Source organism: Staurois parvus, unplaced genomic scaffold (genome assembly GCF_062004578.1).
Source record: "Staurois parvus isolate SC_StPar_1 unplaced genomic scaffold, SC_StPar_1.0 ptg000575l, whole genome shotgun sequence".
NCBI lineage: Eukaryota > Metazoa > Chordata > Amphibia > Anura > Ranidae > Staurois > Staurois parvus.
Genome location: NW_028318371.1, coordinates 5645670 through 5656107, shown reverse-complemented (window position 1 = coordinate 5656107; position 10438 = coordinate 5645670). Strand labels below are relative to the sequence as shown.

General features: G+C 43.1%; 1 pseudogene; it reads right to left on the bottom strand.

The window, feature by feature from the left end:
• Positions 1-1688: 1688 nt before the first annotated feature.
• LOC149450379 (forkhead activin signal transducer 3-like) lies at positions 1689-6829 on the bottom strand (annotated as a pseudogene).
• Positions 6830-10438: the final 3609 nt, after the last annotated feature.

Here is a 10438-nt window from a genome sequence, read left to right as displayed (position 1 = left end):
AGGGGGGTGCTCACTTGTACCCCCCCCCTTTCCTGACCTGCTGGGCTGCATACTCAGATAAGGGTCTGGTATGGATTTTAGGGGGGACCCCTACGCCATTTTTAAAAAAATTTTGGTGTGGGGGTTCCCCTCAAAATCCATACCAGACCCAAAGGGCTTGGTATGGATGGGAGGGAGAACCCCATGCCGGTTTAACCACTTGCCCTCCTGAGGATTTACCCCCCTTAATGACCAGGCCTCTTTTTGCTACTCGGCGCTGCACTAATTCAACTGATAATTGCGCGGTCATGCAATGCTGCACCCAAACGAAATTTACGTCCTTTTTTTCACACAAATAGAGCTTTCTTTCGGTGTATTTGATCACCTGTGTGCTTTTTATTTTTTATAAACAAAAAAAGACCAAAAATTTTGAAGAAAAACAATATTTTTTACTTTCAGCTATAAAAAATATATAGTAAACTCAAAGTTAGTTATAAATTTAGGCCAAAATGTATTCTGCTCCATGTTTTTGGTAAAAAAAATCCCAATAAGTGTATATTGCTTGCTTTGTGTGAAGTTATAGCGTCTACAAATTATGGTATAGATTCTGCAATTTACGCCATTTTTTTTGCTATACAGCACTGTGCTAGTTTAACGGACAATTGCGCGGTCATGCAATACGGTACATAAATGAAATTTACATCCTTTTTTCCCCCACAAATTGAGCTTTCTTTTGGTGGTATTTGATCGCCTGTTTTTTTTTTTTTTTTTTTTGCGCTATAAAAAAAAAGGCTGACAATTTTGAGGAAAAAAAACTATATTTTGGACTTTTTGCTATAAAACATGTCCAGTATAAAAAAAAATATAAAAATCAAATCTCATCATAAATTTCGGCCAAAATGTATTCTGCGACATGTCTTTGCTAAAAAAAAAAAACCCAATAAGTGTAAATTAATTGGTTTACGTGAAAGTTATCGCGTTTACAAATGGCGGGAAAGATACTGGGATTTTATTATTTTTTTTATACTAATAATGGAATGTCTCACTACTATAATACCGCGTGACTTCATAATATAACTCATGCCGGATATTAGTAACTGAGCGGGATCCTTCCACATACTCAGAGGTGGTAAGATACCGCTCCGTAAATTGTTTGCGGTCAAACATTCTGTAGGTTTGGATGTTCGATCGCGAACCGAACAGGGGGGGTGTTCAGCCCATCACTAGACATAAATACATACACTGATACAATACTGAGTTACATCAGCACTTGTGTAGACTTTGTTACAGTTAGGAGCAGTGGTGTATTTAGGTTTCATGCTGCCCTAGGCAACACAACCATTGTCTGCCCCCAGGGACACCGACCAACACAACCCCCCCTTCCCCCTCCCAGGGAGAGAGCCTGACATTGACCAACAACACCTCTGCCCCCCACCGGGAAGAGCCTTCTACTACCCCCCCAGTGATAGAGACACTCATCTTCACAGCTCCAGACATCTCTGAGAACAAAAGTCTGGCTCTACATACACCATCAAGCAGTTTCTCTCGGATCCCAATTGGTTCCCACAGTGCGCGTGTCCATCCCTTCTTCCATCCTTTCTTCTGGGGGGAGGTGCTGCCCCCTTGAAAAATGCCACCCTAGGCAAGTGCCTTGTTTGCGTTGTGGTAAATACACCCCTGGTTAGGAAGCATATCAAGGTTTTTCCTAATCAGAAGCCCTGGATGACCAAGAGAGTACGTTGTCTTTTGAGAGAACGGGATGGTGCCTTTAGGAATGGGGATACGGTGAAGTATAGTGTAGCTGGAGCAAACCTAAAGAGGGGCATAAAAGAGACCAAATTAGTTTATAAAAATAAAATTGCAGAATATTGCAGAGGGAATGATGTACGGGAAGGTTGGAGAGGGATACAGGATATCCTAAACCACAGAGAACACTCACCAGGGTGCACATTTTATTATCCAACGGGCTGAGGAATTCAACAGATTTTTCTCACACTTCGAGGATGCAGTACCCGGCAAACACAATTTCTTGAGCTCGTACATGGGTGATGCCGCACCTGTGGTACAGGAACACGAGGTGCATCAGGCATTTAAATCTGTCAATATCAGCTCCCGCTCTCCCCGGACCCCGCATTCACTATACCCGCTCTCCCCGGACCCCGCATTCACTATACCCGCTCTCCCCGGACCCCGCATTCACTATACCCGCTCTCCCCGGACCCCGCATTCACTATACCCGCTCTCCCCGGACCCCGCATTCACTATACCCGCTCTCCCCGGACCCCGCATTCACTATACCCGCTCTCCCCGGACCCCGCATTCACTATACCCGCTCTCCCCGGACCCCGCATTCACTATATCCGCTCTCCCCGGACCCCGCATTCACTATATCCGCTCTCCCCGGACCCCGCATTCACTATATCCGCTCTCCCCGGACCCCGCATTCACTATATCCGCTCTCCCCGGACCCCGCATTCACTATATCCGCTCTCCCCGGACCCCGCATTCACTATATCCGCTCTCCCCGGACCCCGCATTCACTATATCCGCTCTCCCCGGACCCCGCATTCACTATATCCGCTCTCCCCGGACCCCGCATTCACTATATCCGCTCTCCCCGGACCCCGCATTCACTATATCCACTCTCCCCGGACCCCGCATTCACTATATCCGCTCTCCCTGGACCCCGCATTCATTATATCCGGTCTCCCCGGACCCCGCATTCACTATATCCGCTCTCCCAAGACCCCGCATTCACTATAGCCGCTCTCCCCGGACCCCGCATTCACTATATCCGCTCTCCCCGGACCCTGCATTCACTATATCCGCTCTCCCCGGACCCCGCATTCACTATATCCGCTCTCCCTGGACCCCGCATTCACTATATCCGCTCTCCCTGGACCCCGCATTCATTATATCTGGTCTCCCACAGTACACAGAACAAGGAAATGCAATTATTTTAGTAAATATAAACTAAACCTGGAAACCATCTGGCAGGAGGTTCAGAAAAGAAAAAGGTGAGGACAGAACAACTCGAGGAAGGTTTCTTTCCAAGAGCTATCAAGGCCCTAAATGGTCATTCTGAGTAATATTATCTCGCTCCAAGTGACTTGGCTTGATGTTGTGGTCGGGGTGTCTTTTAGGCTTTTATATGGGGGGGAGGGGGGCAATGTTCACATGTGTGTATGTTGAGAATGTTATATGTTCACATGTGTGTGGAATTTTTTTTTTGTTTTTTTTTTTTATTTTTTTAGAATTTCATTGTGATTTCCGTTACAGTGACAATAAAGTACCGATCTTATCTTCCAAAGTACTTTTTACAGAGTAGATAACTAGAAAAAGTTAAAGTGGTTGTAAAGGCTGAAGGATTTGCACCTTTATGCATTCTATGCTTGAAGGTAAAAAGCCTTCTGTGCTGCTCCCCCTCAGCCCCCCCCCAATACTCACCTGAACCCCCTCTTGATCCAGCTATGTGCACGGGTCCCAGGTCTCTCTTCTCATTGGCTGAAACACAGAAGCTGGAGCCATTGTCTCCCACTGCTTTCAATCACAGCCAGGGAGTCAATGAGGAGAGAGTCCAGGGCGGGACCAAATCGCGGCTCTATGTATCTTATGAATGCACAGTATGGGGCTCAGGAGTGAGCACGCCCCAGTGCCCCCATAGCAAGAGGCTTACTATTGGGGGCACTGATCAAGGGGGAGGAGCCATGAACACCAGTGGGGGACCTGAGAAGAACAGGATCCGGGCTGCTCTGTGCAAAACCACTGCACAAAGAAGGTAAGTATGACATGTTTGTTATTTAAAAAAACAAAACAAAAACGAAGCGTTGATATCACTTGAGATTAAAAAACAAATTCAAATTTATTTGAAGTAAAAAGAGACAGACAAGACAGAAAATGACTGATATATACATCGTTGACTAATGCCTTTGGACTGCCACCTCCGCTAGGCCATGTGCCACGATGGATGCCAACATCATTGGGTAAGACTTGAAGTGCAGCTAGTCCTTGAGGCAAAAGCCTTGTCTCAGCAACCGGCCAATCAGAAACCATTGGGTCTGTACCCTGGGTACACCCCACCCTGAGAAAATTGCTGCCCATAGACATTTTGGGTATGCATGTAGCCCCCATGTTGTGGATACTCGGGGATGTCAAAGACTGGATTATTGGGAGGGAAATCTGAAGAGGAGGTTCTGGGCGGGGGAGGCATTGAGGGCATCAGACTGGGAGTGTAAACATCCCTCCGCTCCGCATGGATGGAGCTTGAGTATGGGGTAGGCATGTAGGTATACCGAGAGGAAGAGGGGAAGTTGGGGTAAAGCAGGAGAGGGTGTATGCTGGGAGGGGCCACAACATTGGGGGCTACAAATGTTGAATAAGATGTGGGAAGGTTCCATAAGATCGCTGGGAATGTTGCGGCAGGATTTATATTTGGGGGTTGGGTTTCTACTGAGGGACCAGGCTCTGCATCTGATCTGACCGCAATATTTTCATTTGAAAGATGGGGGTGGTAAAAGTCTACAGATCTGTAGGGCTGTCCATGCAGGATATAAGGAGCCAGGTCAGGAGGGTAGCCTTCTTGCCGGGTGCCTCTCTTATGCTGCAGCTTCATGGCATCCTCGGGAATTCGGCTCACATCCACCGTCCAGCAGTTGCCCTTAGCCTGCGGCTTTAGTGGATCTTTTAGGACCTGCAAAGAGTGAGAAGACATTAGAGGCGTAGGCCGGCACAGCAAATTCACACAAATCTATTACAGGTCAGGGGAACCGATCCTTACGGCCTATTTATAATACAGACAAATAATTTCCCCGGATCTGTCCCTATTATCATAAATGGTTATATTTTACATGGATAATATAAATCTAAGTATACACAAATATACAAAATACAAAAATCAGCCTATTGGAGTGTCGTCTCTGCCCCTCCTGTGATGTTTCTGGCAATCTGCAAATTCCCTGCACCAGAAGATAGAGCAATGCCTAGCGCTGGGGGGGGGGGGGGGGAGACAATACCCTGAGCTGAAAGGAAGGGGGTCAAACCTGCAGTAGAGGTGGTGGCATTGCCCTGTGCTGAAGGAGACAATGCCCTGGGGTGGAGGAGACAATGCCCTGGGGTGGAGGAGACAATGCCCTGGGGTGGAGGAGACAATGCCTGCCCTGGGGTGGCCATATGAAGAATATAATGATGCAATAGGTAGAATTATGTTTGGTAGTGGGAGGATGAGGGAGGGTAAAAACACAAGGTAGAGTAATGAAGCAGAGTGGACATCTACACATACCGGGGTTTATTTACTAAAGCTAGAGAGTGCAAAATCAAGTTCACTTCTGCATAAAAACCAATCAGCTTCCAGGTTTTACTGACAAAGCCTAAGTGAGCAAGCAGAGGTAAGAAGCTGATTGACTACCATGCACAGCTGCACCAGATTCTGAGTGCACCAGCTTTAGTAAATCCCCCCCATGGAGTAGATACAATAGTTGCTCTGTTTTGGGTATCTGAGTTGTGTTTGAAGACATTGCAAATGAAGCTCCCTTCACTGGGCCATACTGGGTGTGTCATCCTGGGACAATGTCTGTAGCACATGGGACTCCAAACAATCCCAAACATCACCCAGTGACACCAGATTCCCATTGTGTCACTCAGCAGTGCTGGAGGCGCTGAGCCCACAGTAGGAGAATTTATAAAAATAATCGGTAAAATTATGTTTATGTTTGGGTAAAATATAACTCTCCTTGAGTCTGCGGGATGATTTATAATGAGCAGGAAAAAATTGTTACTTTCCCTATGACAGTATTTCACAATGCTGCCATTGTCAATTTCACAAACATTTAAAGCAGAAAGTTCCAGCGATGATGTATAAAAACATTAGTGTAAAGAAAAAAAACTTTAAATTTAAAAAAAACAAAGACTTTTGAACATGAAAAGAACAATTTAAATGAAGTTCCCCTCCTGCTTGGAGGTCTTCATAAATTGTAAAAATATGGCCAGAAAAAATAAAATTCCTCAACAGCTCTATAAATAGACAATTACCAATATACATCAAACCATAAATATACAATTAGTTATAAATAGACAATTGACAGACCCCCAACAGAAATGGAACAAATCCAGAGTACGGGATACAGAAAATATTCCAAGCTACCATACAAAAAGTGTTCACAACCGTACTGAGACCAGGGCCTGGTAAATTGTTCCAGAATTTTCTATGACCAAACAGTAGAAACAAAAAGTCTATAGTCACACAATTAAATTATGGGAATACAAAAAATGCTGGAAAGCTTTGGCTGGGGCTGGATGTCACTGTGGGGGACTGGGGGTTCTGGAGGGGATTAGAGCAGATCTGATGCCCTTGTAGGGGATGAGGCTTTTGGAGGGAGTTGGGAGTAGATGGGAGGGTTGATGGTCTCTCCAGGAGACTGGGAGCTTTGCAGGGCCTGGGGTTCACCTTAGGAGTTTGGAGGACACTGTTGGAGGTTGGCAAGTCAACACTATTGAGGCAGGAGAGCTCTCAAGGAGTCCTGGGGGGGGGGGGGGGATGTGGGAAGTTGAGAGGCAACAGGGCTCTGGGCACACTCTCATATTATCACATTCACATTTTAATACAAGGACTATTCTGCAGGATTAGACCTTTAAGAGCCTACCACCACCATCACATCACAGGAGCACCAAGTCCTTACCTTTCTGAAGCAATCATTGGAGGAGAGGTTGTGTCGGACAGAGTCCTTCCAGCCCTGATAATCCCCCTTAAAGAAAGGGAAGATGTTGCTGAGCTCTTGGAGGATCTGCAAGGAAAAAATATAGTCATAAGCGAATGAGCATAACCATAAACCCAGATACGTAATATCTATCACATTATATAAGTAATACTTAGCTCCATTTGTGACTTTGACCCTCACCAGGAAACCTGCACTGAAACACTTAGGAGGACACCTCTGCAGACCTTCTGAATATGCCAGGAGCCCATCTATCATACAATACTTTCTAATATGGGCATATAGCAATTGAAGTCATGGTAAAGACAGAACTCTTTGTACATGCTTGTATTGATTTTGGCGGGAAACCAGCAATTTTCTGAAGAGGTTTGACGTTGAAAGCCTCCATGTTTTTTGCCCAGAAATGTTTCCTTTAAAGCCCATCAGTAATAAAAACAGAAAATTCACCCTACTTCTATTTTTACTACATATTGGTATGTTTTGTTTCAGCCTTCATAAGTCTACCAGAGATTAATTTTCTCCTTAAACTATTTTTTTCTGAAAATAAAGACTTTCCCTCTGACTGGTCCTTATTCTGAGCTGGTCTCAATGTCACCCCCTTCCCCTGCCCTTATTTGCAGTAAAGCCCAAAGAAACCCCGTAATGGGGGTTAGTTACCTGGGAAAGTTTGAGCTTCCTCCCGGGGGCGCTCTGGACGACCATGGCAATCATGGCCATGTAGGAGTATGGTGGTTTGGCGTATCTTTGATAATTCTTCTTTTTGCTCTTCTTGCCGTGCTGGTCATTTGAGTCGGGGGCTTTGGGGTCTCCACTGGCCTCTCCAGGGCAGTTCTCCATGTCGGGCAGCATTCTGTCCAAGTTGTTGGGGTCAGAGACAGGCATGTAGAGGGGATGTGGATAACTCAATGTTTTGTCAAGTGTGTTGGAAGTCTGGGGGTTGCCAGATATACATAAGGCTGGGACCCCCACCCTGGTTTTATGATGTAAATGTCCCCTTTAGGAGAATAGGGCAACACCTAGCTTTCTGTAGAGGGTCCCCATCCCTCCATTCAGTGGAGGTTATAGAAATTTCAGGGCTGTGGTGTGGTATGATTGTTATGTATATGTTGTGTAGACTATTTGCTGCTGGTGTGTATATCCTTTGCTGCTGGCATGTATATTATTTGCATATACCTAGTTCACCTTGTATATAGGGTGTGCATACTTGTGGATATAGTGTTTCAGATTTTGTATATCACTTGAATAATTTAGATTGGTTACTAATTAAAATATATTTATATATTTGTTTTAACTTTAGATTTTTAAAAGTTAGCAAGCTTAGAATGACTTTTTTTGGCACACATACCTAATCTTAAAGTTGACTTTATTTCAAAGCTACTTTTTATCCATCAAACTATGTTAAAGATTTCAACCCTGAATTAAACTGTTTTATATTTATTTTTTAAATCATTTTAACTATCCATTTCACATTTACAAGCACATTGCATTTGGTAATTACTTTTATTTTTTAAACTTGGAAAGGTAACTTTAGGGAGTACATTCATTAAATTAGAATTGGCCTTTTTACACAAATTTGCAATTGTTTTCTGTTTGTTTGATTTATTATTTTACAATATTTTGGACTTTTAAACATGGGAGGTGTATTACTAATAACCAAATTAACACTGAATGGGTAACTATGACTACATAGTTTTTGTTTTGTTTTTTAATGATTGAACTGGATGGACTTTTGTCTTTTTTCAATCAGACTAACTATGTAACTATGTACATAATAATTGATTAATATTAATAATTCTTACTTAATGGTCATTACATATGTATTATTAATGAGAGTTAATTAAGCCATATTACTTATTGGTTTAGGGGTTATGGGGATCAGTTTTGAAGCTACTTTATTTCTCTTGCTTGTAGCAGAAATGTTTTCAAAACATTTGACACCCCAGTAACAAAATGGCCATTTTATATCTATGATAGACATACCTTGAATTTTCTATCTTATATGTTATAATTAAGGACATGTATTGCAGCTCAATATTTCCCAGAACAATCTGCAATTGGTGAACACAGTGGAGAAAGAACGCGGAGCAGGGGAAAAAATCTATGGAATTATATACCCAGCAATGATAAATATACTGTCTCAAGCAAAATGTATATTAAAATTCTTATGTCAGTTTATAAATACGGGGAAATTAATTTTGGAGCTGCGGGCATGCCACAATTGTTACCATTAGGTGCCACATTTCAGATAATATAATCTATTATTAATGGATAGATTCCAAGTGAAGCTCAGCTCCTGAAAAGTTACATTTTGTTCAGGAATGCAGCCTTTCTGAACCTTTTCAATGCAGAGGAACCCTTGAAATAATGTTGTGGTCTCAGGGAACCCTTGCTAATAATTACTATATATACAACTCATGATACATTAGGTCAGTCGGAAGAATGTTCTCCAAGCTATGGTTCTCCAGCTGTTGAAGTACTACAAGTCCCATCATGCCTCTGCCTCTGGGAGTCTTGCCAGTGGCTGTCTGGGTCTTGCAAGGCCTCATGGGATTCGCAGTTCCTCAACACCTGGAGGGCCATAGTTTGGAGACCCCCGCTCTATACTCTTGTGATCATTGGGAAGAACCCCCCCCCCTTACAGATAAAAAGATCATTGGTGTCAGAGTGAACTTATCTGAGAGGCAGAAATTGCTCATTGCTCAAGGAACCCTTAGCAACCTCTGGGGGATCCATGGTTGAGGAACCCTGGTGTAATGTGTTGTGTGCTATTATATAAATGAAGGAAAATAACAAAGGCCACATATTAAATTGAATTATATAAAACTGGCCATTATTAGGCTATAGTGACTGTGGGGTTGATCTACTAAAGCTGGTTGGTGCATCTGTGCATGGCAGCCAATCAGCTTCTAACCTCAGCTTGTTCAATTAGGCTTTAGAAATAAAACCTGGAAGCTGATTGGTTTCTATGCAGAAGTGCAGGAGATTCTGAGTGATCCAGCTTTAGTCAATAAACCCCACTGATCCTACTTATTACAAGTTGAAAGGGTAGAAACAAAGAAACCGTGAAAGACAAAGCAACCTAGCAAGTGTGCACCTTTCTATTTATTGTTTTGGTTTTTTTTTTGAATTTTTTTCTTTTCCTTTTTTCAAATTGTATGGATCTCTACCTCCGCTGGAAGTCTGTTCTGTACTTTTTCTGTACAATAATACTTTCTAAGATTTACACAAAACTTTCCTCCTCTAGTTTCAGTCCATGTCCTCCTGTTCTTGATCTTGCCTTCATATTGAAATTCCTGCCCTCCTGAACCTTATTCACCCCCTTCATGGATTTAAAGGTTTCAGTCATGTCCAACCTTTCCATTATTTCCTCCAGGCAGGACATATTAAGTTCCTGAAGTCTCTCCTGATATGTTTGGTCCTTCAGATCTTTCACCATTTTTGTTGCCCATCTCTGGACTCCATCTGTCTTATCTGTATCTTTTTGTAAGTGAGGTCTCCAGAACTGGGCGCAGTGGGGGTTGACTTGCTGAAGGCAAACAGTTGGTCACTTTGAAAGGGAATTTTCCTTTAACTTAGTGAATATGGTAAATATTCACTTTAAAAAAAAAAACCCAACCATGTGTAAGAATAATATTTTTAAAAAACTGTATTTTCGCATACACATGATTGAATGATGGAAGTCCAGAGATTCATAGCTACATAGATAGGATGGCCATACATTATATAATTTTCTGTCCAATTTCTGCCCA